General features: G+C 30.8%; 1 long non-coding RNA gene across 1 annotated transcript; it reads right to left on the bottom strand.

Moving 5' to 3' along the window:
* Positions 1-872: 872 nt before the first annotated feature.
* On the bottom strand, positions 873-2,259 carry LOC139893574 (uncharacterized). Its single transcript, XR_011774611.1, has 2 exons — positions 2,225-2,259; positions 873-1,604 (listed from the first exon to the last, which is right to left on the bottom strand). It is a non-coding gene; the product is annotated as an uncharacterized lncRNA (long non-coding RNA).
* Between the last annotated feature and the right edge of the window lie 834 nt (positions 2,260-3,093).

Below are 3,093 nucleotides of genomic sequence, written 5' to 3'. Positions count from 1 at the left end.
TGCATTGACTACTCGGATTTTTTTCGTAAGTCAACAAATAATTATTTGCCTGTCATACTAAACCAACCCTGCCCCCTCTTTTGGGCTCATCAAACATTAAACTGTCAAATTGAACCAGATGACACATTGCTCAACCCGCCGTACCTGCCCTATTTACAACCCTACTGAACATGATTACCCGGAAAAATACCTGTAAATGTGTCGGCTTTTACGAGTTCATTGACTGCAATATATGGGAACAGAGAGTAATTTTGACCGATTCACTTATGAATATGTCAATTTAGGTAATAATTTACGAATTAACATGTACATTTTTCACCTCTATATTGAAGGAAATATAAGAGTACGCTTACATATACACCTTTGATCATCTTAACACTCACCCAAAGGTTTAAAGCCCTTCTAATTGTCTCAGCACCAAAATGATGAGGTTTAAAGCCCTTCTGATTGTCAGGTCTATGAACTGCCAAGACTGTCTTTGCTATTTGCAGGTACTTCTTGAACAAAAAACAAAAGCATCGAACCGAGAAGCAAACGTTTACTAATGAACACATGTGGAAGAAAAAAAACATAATTCCAACTAGCGCGAAGACTGTCTTTGCTATTTCTTCACTATTAGTAGGTACTTCGTGTGAAAAAAAAACAAAAACATTGAACCAAGTAGCAAATATTGGATAAAAAGGAACACATAATGAAAAAAATATATATATTATATTCTAAACAGAGGTCATTTGCTATATGGGGAATACTTCTAGGCTGTGAAGTCCATTTCGAAAAAAAAAAAAAAAATAATAATAATAATTAATAATGGTGTACCCCACTTCTTTCTCAGGTTTGTTTTTTTCCAGATTCAAAATCTAATAGTTCATATGAAATGAAAATGGATTTAACCCATTTTGTCGCCTCTGTATTGCAAGAATATTAAATTAGACTTTACTAGAGTTTACATACTTTTGATCATCTTAACACTCACTCCACGGTTTAAACCCTTCAGACTATAATCATGTGAACCAGAAATTTTGTATGGACTAAAAGCCTAAATTACAAATCAAAACATGAAAGAAAAACAAAGACAAATAGACAATTGGATATTAAATCATGTGAACTAACCATAAAACCATCCTGAGCATCAAGTCAAATTGGCCCCTGAACCAGGAAGCTTAACTTCTCTCAACTGAACATGTGCCCTAGGTCATAAGGCTTTAGTTAGTGACTATATATAAAGTTAATCATGATAAAAAGTTCACAAAAACTAGTCCAATAATACTACAAGAATGAATAAACATACAACTTGCGTGCAGTCTTAACATCAACAATAATAACGATCAACCAAATCAATTCAATCTTCATATATACAATGAATGTATAAATGCATATAATATAACTTCCTGATAATAACATAAGTTTCATTAAAGATATGATCATCTGTAAATTGTAAACAGGGTATAAATGCATTAACTATTTATACTTTTTACCTATGTAAAAAAGAGTAGTTGCTTCTCATCCTAAACCAACACTGCCCCCTTTAGGCCCCATCATAAACAACTAACTACCAATCTGAACAATATGTCTTCTCGGCTCCTTAGCAATTTCCAGTAGGTCACCTGAAAATTTTGCATGTCATAGTTATACTTAAGGCAGTACCCAGAGGTGGGAATTCAGACCCAATTACTTATGACTAGGTCTAAGTAATTACTAAAAAAATTCATCCTTGTATAGTAAAACACACCACAAAAAGAAACCCTAAAACATAAAATTAAATCCTTTTTAAAAACCTTGAGATTATAACAATTATTTCAAAAATTAAAACAAACAGTAACGAACTACAGCTATTAACCTAGTTTCTTCAAATGTTCTCATAACTTAAAAAAAAATCCACTTTGCTTACAAGACTTTAAAATATTCAAGATTAACAGCACATAATAATAGATAACGTCAATTTCAGTTTCTATCATAAAACAAAATTTAACTTTTAACATCAACATAAACCCTAAACAATACCTAAGCCCTTGATTCATTATTTGCACCCAACAACATCAAATCAAATATACCCTAAAAACAAGAACTGTAAAACCTAATTTCACACACCGATTCAAATCTTGATAACACGTATACCGTTCTTTAAATTTTAACCCCAATCTTCAAAAAAAAAAAAAAAATAATAATAAAAAAATAATAATAATTTATTAGCAGAAATTACCCTAATTCCTAAAGATGAAATTACCTTTGTATAGCAAAAACACACCACGAAAAGAAACCCTGAAACAAAAATAAACAAATAAATAAATAATAAAACATAAAATACATGAATCGTTTTTGATAAAGAAACTGATTAGAGCGTTTACATTGTCGTTAAAACTGATGGAAAACCGTGTGTTACTTTTACATTCAGATAACGCAGCGGACAGTTAAAAGTAAATATATTTACATTACAAATCATGCACACGATTGACGGTTCCACCAAGATCCAATTACACCACTAATAATTGTCAAAATATATAAATCACAAGAGTGAGTTAAATGATATACCTTTCCTGAAGAAACGGATTGTAGGTGAGAAACTTACGATCAATAATATGACCGTCTCTTTGGATAATCCACACTACACTTCAAAAGACCGTCAATGGATGTTAGTCCAAACTCAAGTAACAAATTAATCAACCCTTGATTAATTGTGTGAAACAAATAATAATGATACTCCGTATTAACTTGGGTCGAAGTGCAATTCGTAATGTTTAAAAAGAAACAAAATTTCTTCTAGTTGTTTGTACGCCAACCAAAAAAGACTTAAAATTTCTATTTTTTTTTTCGTACGTAGATGAGAAGCAACAAGAATGAGTGAATATTATTTGAGGTATGTTTCTTTAGTTTGTTTCTAGTACACTTATATACTTGATCAAATTACATATGGAATATATAAACTATCTCAGTAGTTGATCTTAGTAGTTGAAAAGAAAAAGAATGCATTTTATTTTATTTTCCTTTTGCTTTTTCTTTAACTTTAACTTTTGTAAGTGGACACCAACTAATCCCATTTATTTGACAACAAAATGATCATGTATTAGTTGATCAACTATTAAAGTTATAATCGTT

The sequence above is a fragment of the Rutidosis leptorrhynchoides genome, chromosome 2, assembly GCF_046630445.1.
Source record: "Rutidosis leptorrhynchoides isolate AG116_Rl617_1_P2 chromosome 2, CSIRO_AGI_Rlap_v1, whole genome shotgun sequence".
Lineage (NCBI taxonomy): Eukaryota > Viridiplantae > Streptophyta > Magnoliopsida > Asterales > Asteraceae > Rutidosis > Rutidosis leptorrhynchoides.
The sequence above is the reverse complement of the archived record's forward strand: the minus strand, read 5'-3'. Positions and strand labels throughout refer to the sequence as shown.